This window comes from Muscardinus avellanarius, assembly GCF_963383645.1.
Source record: "Muscardinus avellanarius genome assembly, chromosome: 8".
Classification (NCBI taxonomy): Eukaryota; Metazoa; Chordata; class Mammalia; order Rodentia; family Gliridae; genus Muscardinus; species Muscardinus avellanarius.
Genome location: NC_137794.1, coordinates 23,555,675 through 23,575,166, shown reverse-complemented (window position 1 = coordinate 23,575,166; position 19,492 = coordinate 23,555,675). Strand labels below are relative to the sequence as shown.

Sequence of the window (19,492 nt, the reverse complement as noted above, 5' to 3'; positions counted from 1 at the left end):
GAGGATCACACCTTTGTTGCAAGCCTCTGGAATTTAGGCTCTCAACTTAGTGAGACACTATTTCAAAATTAAAAAAATAAAAATAGGGCTGGGAATGTAGCTGAGAAGTAGAATGTCTTTGGACTCAATCCGCATAAATATTTATTTAAGCTTTGAAAAATACTTTTATGATGCATTGTAATTAAATATCATAGTGAGCTCCCTCCCCCCAAGCGCCGCTCTGGCTGCACCAGGCTTGCTCTGAGCTCCGGGCTCCTGCTCAGCCAGCGCAGCCTCTGCCTTCCTCCAGTTGACACCATGATCATCTACCAGGACCTCATCAGCCACGATGAGAGGTTTCCGGACATCTACAAGATCCGGGAGGTCGCGAATGGGCTGTGCCTGGAGGTGGAGGGCAAGATGGTCATTAGGACAGAGGGTAACATTGATGACCCTCTCATTGGTAGAATGCCTCCGCTGAAGGCCCTGAGGGCGAAGGGACCGAAAGCACAGTAGTCACTGGTGTGGACACTGTCATGAACCATCACTTGCAGGAAAACAGCTTCACAAAGGAAGCCTATAAGAAGTACATCAAAGATTACATGAAGTCAGCTGGGCGTGGTGGCGCACGCTTGTAATCCCTGCGCTTGGGAGGCAGAGACAGGAGGATCACACAGGTTCAAAGCCAGCCGCGCTGGCTTAAGAGACCCTGTTTCCAAATATAAAAAAGTATGAAGTAGGTCTGGGAGTGTAGCCCGGAGGTAGAAGGGCTTCCAGGAAAGGGGGGAAAAAAAAAGATTACATGAAGTCAATCAAAGGTAAACTTGAAGAACAGAGAGGAGAAAGAGTAAAACCTTTTATGACTGGGGCTGCAGAACAAATCAAGCACATCCTTGCTAATTTCAAAAACTACCCGTTTTTTATTGGTGAAAACTTGAATCCAGATTGCATGCTTGCTCTCTTGGACTACTGTGAGGATGGTGTGACTCCATTTATGATTTTCTTTAAGGTTGGTTTAGAAATGGAGAAATGTTAACAAATCTGGCACTTAGGTTGGATCTGTCACCATAACTGGCTGCTGCTTGTCATCCACACAACACCAGGACTTAAGACAAATGGGACTGATGTCATCTTGAGCTCTTCATTCATTTTGACTGTGGTTTACTGGAGTGGAGGCATTGTTTATTAAGAAACATGTCGTGTAGGTTGTCTCAAAATAAAGTGCATTTAAACTAAAAAAAATATCATAGTGAGATTCAAAGTGATAACATGCATGCCCACAGCACCTGGTGTGTTTCTCTGTGCATCCTTCCCTGCTTTTCCTGCTAAACTCCCATACAAAAAAATTAAATAAAATTGAAAGAAAAAATACTTAAGTTATTTTGCTTTAGAACCATAGGAAAAAAGATAAAACAAGCAAACCAAAAACCAAAAACCAAATTGCATTGCTTTTAATTAGAAGAGATGTGAAAAGGCACTTGACTCACATCCCCACAGAGAGCTATCATTCTCACGTAGACATCCTTGGCTATTTCTTTATGTTTTATCAGTTCTTCTGATTTTAATAGTTTAGTGCTAAGGAGTGGGAGGGAAGAGTATGATTAGTCACAGTTTAATCCAAGGATAGCCGATGTGTTCTCTTGCATGTGTCAACTCTGATTTGGTGTAGTGATTTAAACTCCACTGCATTCACTAGAAATTGAGACTCCATTCTGCTTCATTTAAATTTCATTTTGGAGGATCAGTGGGAACTTATGGGCAGTTGTTGGAAGAAAGCAACACAAGACACAACAATATATCCTTGGCCTGTGCACTGTACACTGTTCACAGCTCCCAAGTCTAAAGTAAAACCAAAAGAAAATTATGGAAAACATCACTGCTTTATAGTATTCTTGATGTGCCTTGAATACTATGTATAATGCATAGTGCTTAAGAAAACCAGGAATGATGTAATAATTCACACTCTCACTAAAGATATGTTTAAGTTGGCATATATAAACAATTTAATAATAATAATAACGTGCTCCTATTTTTATTATGAGGTTTAATAAGATAATACATGGAACCTGGATTAACACAATGTATGCTTTTATATAAAATCTTAGTATTAGATATCTTACTCATTATGATGATTATACTACTAAAAATTCATTTGTGTGTGTAAGACAATTATACTCACAATTCTCTTGAAAAATGACTGGATTAAATACATACACTTATAGAAATAGGTTTGTTAATGAAACATGAGTCTAAATATACAAACAATCATGGGCTTTTAAAAATATATTTCTTATTATTCAAATGGCAATACCTTTAAATAGTGTCATAAAACAAAACAAAACATAAAACTTCTGCCAGATGTTGTGGTGCATGTCTATAATCCCAGTACTTGGGAAGCTGAGACAGAAAGATTGGAGGTTAAAGGCCAGTCTCAGCAATTTAGTGAGACCTTAAACAACTTACCTCAGACACTGTTCCAAAATAAAAAAGGCTGGAATGTAACTTGAAGGTACAATGTCTCTGCATTCAATTCTTAGTACCAAAACCCCAAAGACAAATAAAATGAAAACAAAACCCCCAAAGCTTCTATTTTTTTTTACTTCTTTTCTGGTACTGGGGATCAAACCCAGCAGCATTCTGTCTCTGAGCAACAACCCAACCCTATTTTATTTTTAAGGTTTGAAACAGGGTCTCATTAAGTTGCACAGAGGCTAGCTAAATTGCTGAGGATAGCTATGAACTTTCAATCCTCCAATCTCAGCCTCTTAAGTACTGGAATTATAGGTGTGTTCCATATGCCTGGCTCCTTTTATTTTTCATGTGGCTTCATATCAAGCTTATTATTAAAAATGGGAATAAAATAATATTCTCATGTATATATTACAGTTAAATAAAATAGTTTAAATAATTGAATATTACTAAGTTATTATTGCTTTAATTTCCTGTGCTTTGGAGGTCTTGTTGAGAAAGTTACTGCCTGTGCCTATATTTTGGAGTGTTGAGCCTATGCCCTCCTCTAATAAATTCACAGTCTTTGGTCTAATTTCTAAGACTTTGATGCATCTTGAGTTGATTCCTGTGCACAGTGAGAGGTAAGGATTCAGCTCCATCTTTCTACAAATGGATAGCCAGCTTCCCCAGCACCATTGGTTGAAAAGGCTGTCTTTTCTCCAGTGTATGAGTTTGGCCCCTTTGTCAAAGATTAATTGACTATAGGTGTGTGGGTTTGTTTCTGTATCTTCTACTCTGCTCCACTGGTTTGTATGCCTGTTGCTACTATTATTTCTCTATAGTATAATTTGAAGTCAGGGATTGTGATGCCTCCTGAATTGTTCTTATTGTTAAGTATTGCTTTGGCTATTCTTGGTCTTTTCTTTCTCCATATAAAATTCATGACTGATTTTTCTAGGTCTATAAAGAATGCTGTTGGTATTTTGATAGGAATTGTATTGAATCTGTAGATCATTTTTGTCAAAATGGCCATTTTGATATTTATTCTGCCTAACCATGAACAAGGGAGATCTTTCCATCTTCCAAGGTCTTCTTCAATTTCTTTCTTTAATGTTTTATAGTTTTCATTATAGAAGTCTTTCACATCTTTGGTTAGGTTTATTCCTAGGTATTTTGAGTGAATGGAATTGTTTTCTTTATTTCTTTCATTGTGGATTCATTGTTGACATATAGAAAAGCAAACTGATTTCTTTAGACAGATTTTGTATCCTGCAACTTTGCTGAATTGGTTAATCAGTTCCAGTAGTCTTTTGGTTGAGTTCTTTGGGTCTTCTAGATAAAGGATCATGTCATCTGCAAATAAGGATAATTTTAATACCTCTCTTCCTATTTGAATTCCTTTGATTTCCTTCTCTCATCTTATTGCTGTGGCAAGAGTCTTAAGGACTATATTGAGAACAAATGGTGATAGTGGGCATCCTTTTCTTGTTCTTCATTTTAGAGGAAATTCTTGCAGCTTTTCCCCATTAAATATGATGTTGGCTTTGGGTTTATTGTATTTTGCCTTAATGATGTTGAAATAAATTCCATCTATTCCAGTTTTCTGCTGTGTTTTTTAACATAAATGAGTGTTGGATTTTGTCAAATTTTTTTTCTGGATTGATATGATCATGTGGTTTTTGTTCTCAGTTCTACTTATGTGGTGAATAACATTTATTGATTTGCATATGTTGAACTCACTTTGCTTTTCTGGGATGAAACCAACTTGGTTGTGGTGTACAATTCTCTTGATATGGTTTTGAATGTGTATAGCTAGTATTTTGTTTGGAATTTTTGCATCTATATTCATCAAAGATACTGGTCTGTAATTTTCCTTTCTTGAGGTATCTTTGTTTCGTTTCGGAATTAATGTGATACTGGCTTCATAGAATGAATTTGGGAGAATTACATCTCTTTCAATTTCCTGGACAAGTTGTGAAGTATTGGGATTAGTTCTTTGCTGAAGGTTTTGTAGAATTCAGCTGGAAACCACCAGGGACCGGGCTTTTTTTTTGATGGCAGAATTTTTATTTCTGTATCTATTTCTTTCTTTACTATTGGTTGGTTTAGGTTTACTATGTCCTCTTGGTTCAATTTAGGTGGGCTATATGTGCTTAGAAATCTATTGATTTCTTCTTTGTGTTCCAGTCTATTGGAGTATAGATTTTTAAAATAGTTTCTGATAATCCTTGAATATTCCCACTGTCTGTGGCTATGTCTCCATTTTCATTTATTTTAATAATTTGAGTTGATTAAGTTGGCCAATAAGTTGTCAATCTTATTAATCTTTTCAAAGAACCAGTTTTTGTTTTGTTGATTCTTTGAATTGTGCTTTTGTTTTCTGTTTCATTTATTTCTGCTCTGATTTTAATAATTTCCTGTCTTCTGCTGGCTTTGGGATTATACTGTTGTATTCTTTCTAGTTCCTTGAGATATCATTAAGTTGTTTACTTAACAATTCTCTGTTCTTCTTATGTGGGCACTCAATGCTATAAACTTTCCTCTTAACACTGACTTCAATGTGTCCCATATATTTTGGTAAGTTGTGTCTCTATTTTCATGTAATTGCAGAAATTTCTTTATTTCTCCTCTTATTTCTGATCTTACCCACTCATCATTCAATAGTGTATCATTCAATCTCTATTTATTTTTATTTTTGCAGGTCTGGGGATGGAACCCAGGGGCATTTGACCTCCGAGCCACACCCTTTGACCTATTTTTTATTCTTTTTATTTTAAAACAGCGTCTCACTAAGTTGCAGAGGGCCTCAATAAGCTGAGGCTGTCCACAAACCATGATCCTCTGGTCTTAGCCTCCTGAATGCTGGGATTACAAGCATGTGCCACCAAACCCGGCTTCTCTATGTATTTAAATAGTTTCTTTTGGTCTTCCTGTTGATGGTTTCTACTCTCATTCTATTGTGGTCTGAAAAGATATAGGAAATTATATTACGCCTTTTAAATTTCCTGGTGCTTGCTTTGTGGCCTAGGAGGTACTCTTTTTTGGAGAAAGTCCATGGGCTGCTGAGAAGAATGTGTATTTTGTTCTTCCTGGTTGAAATATTCTGTATATTTATTAGGTCCACATGGTTTATAGTTTTCTTTAGTTCTGAAGAGTCTTTACTCATCTTTTTCCCTGAAGGTTGATCTATTGGTGTAAGAGGTGTGGTGAAGTCTCCCACTGTTATTGTATTTGGATCTATCTGAGATCTGATGTCCTGAAGGGTTTATTTTACAATTGTGGGTGCACCCACATTTGGGGTATAAACTTTTACTATAATTATATCTTCTTGGCAGATTGTTCCTTTTAATAAATGGAAGTGTCCTGCTTTGTCTTTTCTTATGTGTTTTAGCTTAAAGTCCGTTTTTTTTGGATATGAGTTTTGCTCCCTCTGCCCGTTTCTGGCTTCCATTAGCACGATGTATCATTTCCCATCCTTTCACTTTCAGTCTATGAATCTTTGGCTGTAAAGTGAGTTTCTTGCGAACAGCATATATTTGGATTATGTTTTTTGATTCACATTTCTGGTCTATGTCTTTCACTGGTGAGTTATGTCCTTGACATTCAGAGTTATTATTGAAATATGATTTTTGTTTACTGTCATTTTGTTTTTGTCTTCTATTTGGTATAATCTTATTTCTTCTTTACTTAGATGCCCCGCTGATCAACTTCATCTCTTCTATGGTTCTAATGTTTTCTTCATTTTTCTTTGTTATGGTATATTTCTTTAAGTGTTTTCTCAAGTGTTGGCTTTGAATTCATGAATTTTTTGAGAATCTGCTTATCTTGAAACACTTTTGTTTCTCCGTCAATTTTGAATAATAACTTTGCTGGGTACAGTGGTTTTTGTTGGTAGTTGTTTTTTCTGGGTCTGGATCACATCATACCAGTCTCTCCTGGCATTCATGACTTGAGTTGTATATTCTGTGGTGATTTTTATTGTTTTGCCCTTATATGTCACCCATTCTTTTGTTCTGATTGCTTTTAAGATTCTTTCTTTGGTCTCTTTGTTGGTCATTTTGGTTACATGGCATAGGGAGCTCCTCCATTGATCTTGTCCTAATGATGTTCTGTATGTCTTCTGAGTGTGTAATCAATGTCTCTGTCCATGTTTGAAAAATTCTCTGAAATTATTTCTCTCATGAGATTATGAATACCTTTGGTCTGTACCTCTATCCCTTCCTCAATGTCTTTTATCTGTAAATTAGGATGTTTTATGTTGTCCCATACTTGTTAGATGTTTAGGTATGCTGTTGACTGTGCTTTTGGTTTTGAATGAACTATCTTCTACCACTGAGATTCTATTTTCCATTTCATCTAATCTTCCAGAATTTCTTTCTATTATTGTGTTCATTTCACTTATTGACTCTTTTATTTCATTCCAGACCTCTTTCTGATTCTTAGTTTCTCCATTTCCTCTTTCAGTTCATGTACATTTGCTTTGAGGCCATTCATCATATTGAAGCTCAGGATTCAGAATTCTCCTTCTTGCCTTTCTTGTAGCTCTGTATTTGTGATTTCCATGATTTCTTCATTGTTCCTAGTTCTCAAATTTTCAGGGTTCTCAGGCTTGTTTTTCTGATGTCCTGGCATCTTGTCTTTTGTGGATATTGTGTCTGATCCAATCTTAGTAGTTAGAAAATTAGGTGTCAGCAGGTAAGCAGAGGAGTCTTTATTCTCTACTGCAAGGGATGGTCTGGTCTGAATTCATTCTGTTCACCATGATTGGAAGGTCTATAGTAATCCCAGAGATCCTACTAGTTACATCTAGTGTTAAGCATAGGTCTCCCCTCACACTTTCCAATGATCATAGCCTGAGTCTGTCTGAGCCTCTGCTCTGTCCAACAGCAGACTCTACTCCCACCTCTCTGGATTATAATGCAAAGTTCAAGACACAGGACAGACAACCAGACTACAGGAGTCTTTGGGGGCACCAGGCTGGGCATTTTTTCTACAGGAATCACATATTCTCTTATGGTGTTATTGAGTACTGCTCTGGATCCCTGGAGGGTGTGGTAATCTCAGCTGCCACTATTCCTTCACCGGGTTGTATTGCAAAGTCTCAAACCCAGGTAGTTTATCAGGGCTGCACGAGTCCCTGGGGGTGCCAGGCTGGGCGTTTTTTTCATGGGAACTGTGACTTCACTTATGGTGTTATTGAGAGCTGCTTTGGATCTATGGAGGGTGGGGTAATCTTAGCCACCACTACTGCTTCATTGGGTTGAAATGCAAAATCTCAAACCCAGGGAGTTTATTGTGGCTGCACAAGTAGTTCCTGGCTGCTCAGTGCTGGGAGTTCTCCTTTGAGAACTGCAGTTTCACTTATGAATGGTGCATGCTGGTTTGTATCTCTGGCAGGTGCGGTGAGCTCAGCCGTCACTGGCAAGGTGGTACTGTCACAGTGCCCTCAGCAATGAAGGGTGTCAGTTTCTTTTCTGATGTTGGGCTCTGCTATGAATCCCTGGAGGCCATGATGAGCTCAGTCACTGAAGTTGTAGGTGATATTTGTGCAGGAAGAACTGATGACTTACAACTCATTGATCTGTAGCTGATCACTTCAGGTTCTTGTTTTCCTTTTCATCTCTGGAGTCCAGAGCTGTGAGGCAAGATGGCACTGCTGTTGTGCCAGCCACCACAAGGTGGGCTGGTTTATTTTCTGGTCTCTAGTTGGTCTTCTAATCTTCTTATTCTCTGTCTCTTGTATTTATCATTTTTATTCCTCTACTGATAGCATTTTCTGGCTTTGTAGAATGTTGTTTTTGAGGCAATGGAAATCAGGTGTCAGCAGGACTCATAAGTGCTGCTTCTTTCAGTTGCCATCTTTCCAGAGCTCCAGCAATCTAACTTTAAAGAAAGATTAATTATTCTTATTGGTCCTTTTTATTCCAATACAACTTGAAGAAAATTTGGATACAGTTATACAATCAAGGATGTTCAGTATTTCTCAGAAAACTTCATTTCTTAGCTTCAGAGAGTAGAAATATTGAATTGCAAAAGTTTAAAAATCTAATTGATATTAATCTTGGTTCACAGCCTACCATGGTGACACATATCTATAATATCAGTACCTGGGAGGCTGAAACAGGAGTATCACAGTTGTGAAGCTAATATTAGTAATTTAGAGAGACCCTCACAAACTTAGTGATGCCTGTTTCAAAATAAAATGAACTGGGGATGTAACTCTGAGGTAGAGTAGCCCTTATTCAATCCCCAATACAAAGAAAACAAGAAGAACAATTACAAAAAACACCTTGGTTCACAGAAAGAAGTATGATTAAAGAGGGAAAACTGTAAACCTGTATTCAAGTCCATGCATGGCTATTACTAGCTCTCTGATACCCATAAAAATAATATGTTCTTGATCCACATATGTAATATGTAATAGAATACAGTAGCATTTAGCTTTTAAGGGTATTGTAGGAGTGCAATAAAGAAATGTATGAAACAGACCTTATGTACTAGACATTCATGACTCATGAAATCCCTCATGCTTCTATTTGTATAAGTATTGTTATAGTTTAATGGCAATTAATTTTTCTCATATAGTAGGGAAGAAGTAAAATGAGTTTCCAATGTTCACATTTTTATATCCAACATTTATATTTTAAAATGAAAATTATATCATGCCAATTTTCTGTCAAAAACCTTAGTCTTCCTAAAATAGAGACAAAACATTTTGTCATTTCTAGTATAGCTTAATATTATCCATCCCATAATTATTTTCAATAAAATCACATATTTTGTGTCTCCAATGATTCCTACCTTCTCACCCCCTCTTGTATGAGAGTCAATGGCTTCCTTCTTACCAACAGAAAAAAACAAAATTGACCAGATATCATTCCTTTGATTATTTTATGCTAAATAGTTGCTACCTTGTTATTGGACTCAGTCTAAAGTATTTTTTGTCTTCTGTGGCTTTGAAGAAGCAAGCTGAAATTTGTCCTAGAAAATGTATTCTGCCAACAACACAAATGAGCTTGGAAGTAGGCTTTTCCTCATACAGTAGGAGTTTAATAAATATTTTCTAAGTAAAAAAAATAAGCTCTGCTGAACTGAGCTCAATAATTTTCTCAAATTTTATATAAATTTTAGGTGTTAACATATTTAGTAAATTTTAATTATAATACTAGTATTTTTTCATTATGAAGTATTTCATGTAATAAAAATAATAGAAACTTTATCACAATAAATGAATGTGACTAATAATATATTAAATATCTATGCTTTAGTTATTATGAGTCAGTTCTCACTTTTAATAATCTGTGATAGTATTATTAGAGGGCTTCTTAACAAGCAAGCATGGGAAACAGACTCTGTTTCATTTTTTGACATACATTATCATCTCATCTCAGGCCTCTATCTTATAGATTCAGTTTGGAACTCTGTAGACTAGAATGAATGGATGTTTATGCATGCATGTATATCTACATATACATACACATATATACATAAATATATTCTCGTGTGGAGAAAGAATAAAATCAGTTTAATTCTTGAAAGGAAGTAACTATTAGAATTTAGCCATCTATCTGATCAACCAGAATACTTAATAGTAAAGGGGTAACAACTTTTGTTTAGAGGAAAAAAACATAAATCTAAATTCAATTTCTTTAAAACAAAACTAAGTTAATTCAAGTTTAGCTTTTACTTTATGTCAATTTAAATGGAACAAATCTAAAGCATTAAAGTTGGACACAACAGTCTTAATTCTCTAAAGGCGATTCCATATCTACTTTGCCCCAAACTGCGAGATGTTCCTGTTGACAGTATGTTTGCTTTATCCTACCACTTAAAAAAGCATACTCATAGAGAAAATAAAACCTAAGCATTAGGAACTGGGCAGTATTAAATACAATATTGTGTAAGATTGATGCACATATGATTTATTTTATTTGATAAAATATTAATAGATATTTGTCAAAGTGTTATATCTGCTGTATAATATAAGTTAAGAGCATAAATTTGAATTCTTTCTTAGTCTTCAATGAGTTTTGAGGAGAGGTGAGAAGGTTAAGTTTGCTTACTCATTCTCAATCTTTTCATCTGTAAAATATTTGTTAATGTAGCAAAACCATATAATTGTTATGAGGATTAAATGGTTAAATAAATTAAATGATTAGTAAAGTATATACTGGATATGTCTATTAGTACTCCAGACTGTCAGTAACATACAGCTAAACATTGCTTTTATTTTAAAATCATGTACATTTAAATAAAATATATTAGACTATTTCCCTCTTTCCCCCTCCCATCCCCTCGGGTTGCCTTATTTGCTCATCTCTAATGTTCATGATGTACTTTAACAAACATATTAAAGTCAATCACTAAACCAAACATGAGAAGGAGGGAGGGGGGGGAATGGGGTGGGAATTGGGTAAGAACTAATTGGGTGATGTGTGCATGTATACCTTTTACCATCTTATACCCCTTTAAGATGTATGACTACACTGTACCAATAAAAAGTTAAAAAATAAAACTTATTAATAAAATTAAAATAAAATTTCATTGTGCTTAATATCTAATGCCATATTTTGGAATGCTTACCAATAAAACATAAGCCCCTAAGGCAAGAAGCATATGCTACAAATTTATTCTGTGTCAATGTTACACAGTCGTAAATAAGGCAACATTTTTTTTTTCTCTGAAGAGAAGCAACATCTTCCCAGGGGCAGGAAAGCCTTTCACTTAGCTGCCACACACTGCTTCTCTGCCCCCATTATTTCTCTAACTTCTAAAGATAAGTTTGGAGATTATGTGGGTTATGTTGTACTTCTCTTCTCTGAGTTACAGCATATTCCTGCCTGAGGATGTTTGAAAACTCTGGTTAATATTAATGAAACAATTTAGGGGCATAAGCAGCCTCAAGAACAAACCTTGTCTTCATGGCCAGTCCTATGTCCTCTCATTAAACATGAGACTTCATCTCACATTACACCTGCCTAAATAATATTTTTTATTCGGTTATTGAAGCTCTCTAAGGGTTAAAGAGAAAAGATAATAGTCTTCTTTATGATTAGCATTCACTTCTCACGTTCAGGCAAAAAAAATACTGTCAAGCAGGTGTAAGTGACTAAGCCACACATTGGTCAGGGCAATGCCACAGTGCTCTTCAGAAAAAATGATGAGTGATTATTTCATGATCTGAAATAAAAGTTGTATCTCTAATGGTTATTAGAGGGTCTGCAGCAACAACTAACAGAAAGCAATGCACTCTAGGTTATGTACTCTTTGATCAGGCTTGTTCCAGAGTATAGACTATTTCTGGCTTATATACATTATTTACTTAAATCTTTAGAAATCAGATATCTACTTAGAGTCATAAAGGCTCTAATAATAAGAAAGAATCTAGGGTTGTGTTTATGAAGCCACTGTCTCAGTAAACTCACAAAGTTTCCAACCTTAACTAAACCCTCACAAAATTCAGGGCAAATATATATATATATATATATATATATATATATATATATATATATATATATATATATAATTTTTTTTTTTTTACTTTTCTACCTCATTCCCCACAACAGCTATCCAGAGACCTCCCTCCTTACCCAGTACATTCAAACTTACCTTCACTAGCAGACAAAGACCATTTCTCAGATTTCTAAATTCATATTATTTTACTTCTCTGGAGGATTGGGGAAAGAGGAAAAAAAATGTTTATTAGCCTGTTTCTGTAATGCTCAAAACAGCCATGGATATGAATAATATTCTTGTATCTTAGGGATGAGAATATTTGGCTCAGAGATAGAAAGTGGCTAGATAAATACCACACATATGTATCAAATGATCAAGGATGGATTCTACCTTCAGATATACCTGATGCTAATGTCTAAGCTGTTTTATTGTGTGTGTGTGTGTGTGTGTGTGTGTGTGTGTGTGTGTGTGTGTGCTACCAGGGGTGAAACAAAGGGGCATTTTACCTCTGAGCTATACCCCCAGCCCTATTTTTTATTCTTTATTTTGAAACAGGGTCTCACCAAGCTGCAGAGGGCCTCGCTAATTAGATTAATCTGGTTGCAAACCTGTGATTCTAATGTTTCAGCCTCGCAGGTATGAATTTATGTGCACAAATTACAATCATGTACCACCATGTCCAGAAATCTAAGCTATTTTCTAAGAAGTACAGCATATTTTTTTTATTTTTTATTTTTGGTGGCACTGGGGTTCCTGGAAACCCTTCTACCTCCGGGCTACACTCCCAGACACCTATTTTTTATATTTCCTTTTGGAAACAGGATCTCCTAAGCCAGCGCGGCTGGCTTCCAACCTGTGTGATCCTCCTGTCTCCGCCTCCCAAGCGCGGGGATTACAAGCGCGTGCCACCACGCCCGGCAGAATTAAAGCATATTTTTAATTAACACAAAATAATTATACATATTTATATGATATGTTGTGATATTTAGACATGTAAATGATGCATAGTAGTCAAATCCAGATAATTAGCACTTCCACCACCTCAAACATATGTCATTTCTTTGCATTGGAAATATTTGAAGTCTTGTGTTTCAGCTATTTTGAAATATACAATATATTGTTAACTCTAGTCACCCTACTGCACTATCGAACAATTGAAATTTTTCCTACTATCTAACTGTATATTAGTACCCATTATGCATTATCTCTTTATCTATCTTCCTCCCTATTTTCCCACCCTTTGGTGACCTATTTTTTTATTCTCTATCACTATAATATTGACATTTTTTTGGTTTTTAACATATTAATAAGAACATGTAGTATTAGATTTTCTTCACCTGGCTTACTTTTTTTAATATCTTCTAGCCTCATCCATGCTTCCACAAATGACAAAATTACATTCTTTTTTCACATAAATAATATTTTACTATTTGTACATATCACATTGTTTTTATTAATTAATCAACCAAAGAATAGCTAAGTTATTTTCAAATCTTGGCTATTGTCAATTGTGCTGCATAAACACATGGATTTGGGTGTTTCTTTGACATACTGATTTCTGCTTTTTTGGATATATACACAGTAGTGAGATTGCTGGATCATTCAGTATTTCTATTATTTTTCATAATGGCTGTACTAATTTAAATTCTCACCAATAGTCTAGGAAGGTTCCCATTTTCTGCCTCTTTGTCAGCATTTGCTGTTTTTTTTTTTTTTTTTGGCTTTTTGTTAATAGCCATCCTAACCGGAATAAAATATCTCATTGTAGTTTTGATTTGCATTTCTCTGATAATTAGTGATGTTGAACATTTTTTTATTTGCTTCTTGGACTTTTGGGTATCTTATTTCGAGAAATGTCTACTCAGATCATTTGCCCATTTTAAAAGATTTTTTGTTGCTGTGGAACAGAGCTCATATTTTATTTTTGACAAGGCTTAGCATCTCTCTGTGTGCTGAAACCTGTCTTTCTTCCTCATATAAGGGTAATTCCCTCCAGTTAACTACTTTTTCTGCCAGCATTTTCAAATTTTCTTAAATGAGTGTCCTAAAGGTAGACTTTTTCTTGCCTCCTATACCAAAAATAAAAACAAAAACAAAAACAAAAAAACAAATAAACAAAAAAATGAAAAAAATAAAAGTCTTTCTATACAATACCACAATCCAATCTGTTTCTCCACTGTGAAGATAGTGAAAGATAAACTCTACCATAAAATTCACTGTCTCAGAATCACTTAAAACATTTTTTATTGGTCCATTTCAGTAATACATATTAATGGAGAACAAGAGGCATACATGCACACATCACTCAGTCAGCTCTTACCCAATTTGCACTCCATTCCCTCCCCCTCTCCTTTACATGCTTGGCTTAGTGATAGTCTTTGATATGTTTGTGAATGTATATCATGTACATTAGGGTGTTTCCCTCTTCCTCCCTTTCATCCCCCTCAGTTAGGTCCCCTTATTTGTTCATCTATAGATTTTTTTTTTTTTTGCAGGTCTGGGGATGGAACCCAGGGGCCTTTGACCTCCAAGCACTACATCTCCTGCCCTATTTTTTTTATTCTTTATTTTGAAACAGGATCTCATTAAGTTGTGGAGGGCCTCACTAAATAGCTGAGGTTGTCTGTGAACCACGATCCTCCTGTCTCAGTCTCTCAAATGCTGGGATTACAAGCATGTACTACCATGCCTGGCTTAGATTCTTCTTCATCTAGAGTTGTTCTTCCTATGGCCCATTTTCTCTCTAACTTCCACATATTAGGAAGAATATCCAATTTCTTACTTTTCGAGAATGACTAAGCTCACTTAACATAATGTTCTCCAATTCTATTCATTTCCTTGTAAATGATCCAAATTTATTCTTCTTTACAGCTGAGTAAAATTCCATTGTGTGGTGCACTCTTGTAATCCCAGCATTCTAGAGGCTGAGACTGGAGGATCTCAGTTTTCAGACAGCCTGAGCTACTTAGTGAGACACTCCCTAACTTAGGGAGACCCTGTTTCAAAATAAAGAATAAAAAATAGTGTAGGGGGTGTAGCTCGGAGGGAGAATGCCCCTGGGTTCCATCCCTAGACCTGCAAAAAAAAAAAAAAAAAAAAAAAAAAAATATATATATATATATATATATATATATATATATATCCCATAGTTTTGTAATTTAATCATCTGTTGATGGACATCTTGGCTGGTTCTATAGTTTGACAATGGTGAATTGTGTGGCTATGAACATAGATACGCATATATTAGTTTGGTAGTTTGGTTTCCTTTCTTTCGGGTAGGTACTCACAAGTGGTATTGCTGGATCATATGGTAAGTTCATTCACATTTTTCTGAGGATCCTCCATTCTGTTTTCCAAAGTGGTTGCACTAATTTTCAATTTCACCAACAATGTATTAGAGTTTCTACTTCTCCACATGCTTGTCAACATTTTTGTTGTTTCTGTTTTGAATGATTGCCATTGCATTGGAGTTAGGTGAAACCTCATGGTAGTTTTGATTTGCATCTCTCTGATTGCTAAAGATGTTGAGCATTTTTTATATGTTTATTGGCCATCTGAATTTCTTCTTTTGTGAAGTGTCTATTTAGTTCACTTGCCTGTTTTTGATTGTGTTGTTTTTTTAGAGCTGAGTTTTTTGAGTTCTCTGTATATTCTAGATAATAGTCCTCTATCAGAGGAATAGTTGGCAATTTGTTTCTCATTCTTTCAGTTAACTGTTGAAGTTCTTGATAGTTTTTTTTTTCTTTTGCTGCACAGAAGCTCTTCAGTTTAATGCAATCCCACATATTGATCTACCTTTTAGTTTCCTGTGTCTTTAGGGTCTTTTTGAGAAAGTTTTTTTTGTGCTTATGTGTTTTAATGTTGGACCTCTGTCCTATTCAAGATGCTTCAAGGTCTCTGGTCTAATTTTAAAGTCTTTGATCCATCTTGATTTGACTCTTGAGCAGGGTGAGAAAGTGGTGTTTATTTTTATTTTTTCTGCATATGGTTAAGCAGTTTTGACAATACCATTTGTTAAACAGGCTTTTTTCCAGTGTATGTTTTTGGCTCCTTTGTCATAAATTAATTGGCTGTAAGTGTGTGGATTTGTTTCTGAGGCTTCTATTCTGTTCCATTGGTCTATGTATCTGTTTTTGTGCCAGTACCATGCTGTTTTTATTACTATGGCTTTGTAGTATAGTTTAAAGTCAGGTATTGTCTGCATAGTTTTTGTTGCTGAGAACTATTTTGTCTATTCTGGGTTTGTTATTGTTCCAAATGAACTTAAGGAGTGATTTTTCTATATCTGTGAGAAATTAATTTGATATTTTAATGAGTATTGCATTAAATTTGTAGGTTACTTTTGGAAGAATTACCATTTGGATGATATTTATTCAGCTTATCCAAGAACATGAAAGATCTTTCTATCTGCTAAGGTCTTTTTCAGATTTTTTTAAATGGTTTATAATTTTCTTTGTAGAAGTATTTTACATCCTTGGTTAAGTTTATTTCTATTTGTTTAATTTTTTTATGAAATATCCTGAGTGGAAGAATTTTCTGCATTTCTTTAGTGGATTTATGGTTGGCATACAGGAAAGATTAAGGTTTTTTTTTTAAGACTTATTTTGTATCTAGAAACTTTGTTGAATTTGTGGATCAGTTCTATAAGCCTTTTGGTTGACTTGTTTGGGTCTTCTAAGTATATTATTATTATGTCATCTGAATATAGAAATACTTTTACTTCTTTTTTCCTATTTGAACTCCTTTGATTTTATATACTTTCTTTATTGATCTGGCTAGAGTCTCAAGTACTATATTGAAAAAAAAAATGGTTCTAGCCCGGTGTGGTGGTGCATGCTTGTAATTCCAGTGCTTGGGAGGCTGAGACAAGAGGATTACACAGGTTCAAAGTCAGTCCCAGCTGCTTAATGAGGTTCTTAGCAACTTAGTGAAATGCTGTTTCCAAATAAAATATAAAATAGGCTGGAGGTAGAGAAAGCCTCTGGGTTCCAACCCCAGTACCATGACCACCACCAACAAAAAAAATGATGATAATAAACATCCGGTCTTGTATTGTTTGTAGGGGAAATTCTCAGGTTTTTCTTATTTATTATTATGGTGGTTATGGGTCTGTTGTATATTGCCTTTATGATGTTGAGGTATTTTCCTTCTATTCTGGTTCCTGGCAGTACATGTAGCATAAATGGCTTATTGGATTTTGTTGAATGCTTTTTCTGTGTCTATTGAAACAATAATGCAATTTTTTTCTTTAGTTCTATTTATGTGATTAATTTAATGGATTGATTTTTGTATTTTTAACTAGCCTTGCACCCCTGGGATGAACCCTGGTTGGTCATGGTGTCTGATATTCTTGATGTGGTTTTGAATTCATGTTGCTAGTATTTTGTTTAGTAGTTTCCCATCTAAGTATATCAACTATATAGGCCTGTAGTTTTCTTTTTTTGAGCTGTCTTTATTTGGTTTTGGTATGAATGTGATGTTGGTTTTACAGAATATAATTGAAAGAGTCCTGTTTCTTTCTACTTTATTAAATAGATTGAGTAGTATTGGAATTAACTCTTTTATAAAGGTTTTATACAATTCACTTAAAAACCATCTTGTCCTGGGATTTTGTTTAATTGTAGGCTCTTTATTGCTGCTTCAATCTCTTTTATTGCTACTGGTTAGTTTATTTTCTATATCTTCATTTTTTTTTCAGCACTGAGGATGGAACCCAGGGGCATACTACCTCTGAGCTACACTCCCAGCCCTATTTTTTATTCTTTATTTTTAAACAGGGTTCCACTGAATTGCAGAGGGCCTCACTAAGTAGCTGAGTCTGTCCTCAAATCACAATCCTCTTGCTTCAGCCTTCCAGATGTTGGGATTACAAGTGTGTGCCACCATACCTGGCTCTATATCTTCTTGACTCACTCTGTTTAGGAAAGTTGTATTTATCTAGAAAGCTGTCAATTTCTTCAAGATATTTCTATTTTGTTGGTGTATAGTTTTTAAAAATAGTTTCTGATAATGCTCTGGATTTCTACACTGTCTGTGGCAATATCTCTTTTTGTCATAATTTGGATTGATTCTCTTTCTCTCTCTCTCTCTCTCTCTCTCTCTCTCTCTGTCACATTCACTACTGCACTATCTTGTAAATTTTTTGAGAAACCAGCTTTTGGTTTTGTTGATTTTTCTGTATTGTTTTTTATTCTCTACTTTGTTGCTTTCTGCTTTGATTTTAATAATTTCCTGTTTTCTACTGAATTTGGGGTTAGGCTATTCCTGTTTTTCAAGTATTTTGAGGTGTGTCATTAGGTTATTTGGTGATTTTTTTTCCTTTAATGTGGGAACTTTCAGTGCTATGAATTTTTTTCTTAATAATGCCTTCAAGGTGTCCCAGAGGTTTAGTTATGTTGTATCTCTATTTTTATTTATTTGACGGAATTCCTTAATTTCACCCCTTACATCATGACCCATTCTTTGTTTAGGAGTGTGGTGTTTAGTCTCCACATGTTAATGTGATTTCTCTAAGTTTTATTATAACTGATTTATAGTTTTATTTCATTGTGGTCAGAAAAGACAAAGGGTAATATGTCACATTTTTTGAATTTGCTAGTGCTCACTTTGTGACCCAGGATATGGTCTATTTTAAAGAGGGACTCATGAGCAGCTGAACTCTGCTATAGTTAAGGTGGAATATTCTGTATGTGTCTAATAGATTCATTTGATTTATTGTGTTCTTTAGGTCTGAGGCATCTTTACTAACCTGTCTTACTGACCATCTAGAAGATTGGTCTATCAATGTGAGAGAGATCTTAAAGTCTCCCAGTACTATTATATTGGAATTTATGTGTGACTTACTGTCACAGAGTTTGTTTTATGAAAGTAGCTGCAACTATGTTTGGGTCAGGAATGTTGACCATTGTTATTTTCTCTTGCCGATTTTGTTGCTTTTATGAGTAAAAAATGATGAACTTTCTTTCTTCTGGGAAGATTAGGCTCAAAGTCTACTTGTCTGACATCATAGTTGCTACTCTTGCTTATCTTTGGGTTCTGTTGGTATGGATTACCTTGATCCAGCCCTTTACATTTAGTTTGTTATTGCCTTTTCTTGTAAGGGTTATTGCTTGCAGGTGGTAGATAGATGGGTTCTGGTTATTAATACATTTTTCCTCCTTATGTCTTTATTGGGAGTTGAGACCATTTATGTTCAGCGTGACTACTGAGAGATGATTTTTAATTTCTAACATTTTGAGTTTTAACTTGTTTGAAGTAGTGTTTGTTCTTCTTTGCTTAGTTGTTTACTTGATGGAAATTGTTTCTCTGGTTCTGGTGTATTACTTATTTCTTCTTTGCAGTTAATCTCTTTGAGTATTTTCTCTAGTGTTGGTTTGCAACACATAAATTTTTTCAGCTTCTATTTGTCTTAAAAGATTTTTATTTCCCGTCAAATTTGAAAGATAGTTTTGCTGGGTAGAAAATTTTGACTGCAAGTTGTTTACTTTCAGAGTTTGAAATATGTTACTTCAGGCCCTCCTGGCTTTCATGACTTGGTTTAAGAAGTCTAGCGTGATTCTAATTGATTTGCTTCTGAGTGTCACTTGGTCTTTTGTTTTTGTTGCTT

At 35.1% G+C, this 19,492-nt stretch overlaps 1 pseudogene across 1 annotated transcript; it reads left to right on the top strand.

Moving 5' to 3' along the window:
- Positions 1 to 297: 297 nt before the first annotated feature.
- LOC308265952 (translationally-controlled tumor protein-like) lies at positions 298 to 1,015 on the top strand (annotated as a pseudogene). The gene is made up of 2 exons: positions 298 to 597; positions 798 to 1,015. The product of its transcript is annotated as a translationally-controlled tumor protein-like (transcript).
- Positions 1,016 to 19,492: the final 18,477 nt, after the last annotated feature.